This window comes from Octodon degus, unplaced genomic scaffold, assembly GCF_000260255.1.
Source record: "Octodon degus isolate 3935 unplaced genomic scaffold, OctDeg1.0 scaffold00012, whole genome shotgun sequence".
Taxonomy (NCBI): Eukaryota; Metazoa; Chordata; class Mammalia; order Rodentia; family Octodontidae; genus Octodon; species Octodon degus.
In genome coordinates this window covers 1,041,760-1,042,452 of record NW_004524588.1, presented here as the reverse complement: position 1 = coordinate 1,042,452, position 693 = coordinate 1,041,760, and positions in this window count along the sequence as shown.

Here is a 693-nt window from a genome sequence, read left to right as displayed (position 1 = left end):
ATAATAAGGAACAGGTATTTTTCATCAAGTATTGATATGTTGAACTTTAAGTCCCTACATAATATGACAAAAAATATTTAAAAATTAGATTATATTTTAAAAAGAGGTTAAAGAATTATGTACTTCTCATGTTTGCACATAAGTCCATAAATCTCACCATATATAACGTTGAAGCAGGACGGTCCCACAATATTCCTTTTCCAGTCTCTTGCTTTCATTCACCACCCCCTTATTCTATGATTCTATGATTCTAGGAACATCCACCTACCTGAGAGACATCATAGCAGTAACTGGCATGTCATGACAAGTCGCCCATATTCAGAATACTACAATGACAGGCACTTCAACCATGAAACCACTATTACAAATTACTATCTGCAGTGCAGTAGCTTACTTCACGGGTATCAGTATATATAGTTAGTCAGGGTGAGAATGTTTCCAATTAACTGCTAGATTAAAGAATCTTCTGAATATTTTCATGATCATTGCCTTCTCATATTTTACACATAAATGTATGGCTTGACATTGTCATGTTTCCTAGCTCATCTCATTTCCCTCTCTTGATTAGTTAGTCCTTGAGATCCTGCTTTACTTTTAGTTGTATTATATCTTTCTATTTGTATTTCCTCTTTGGAGTTCTTATACTAGGGAGACTATACGATATTTACACATGTGTGTCTGGTTTATTTCACT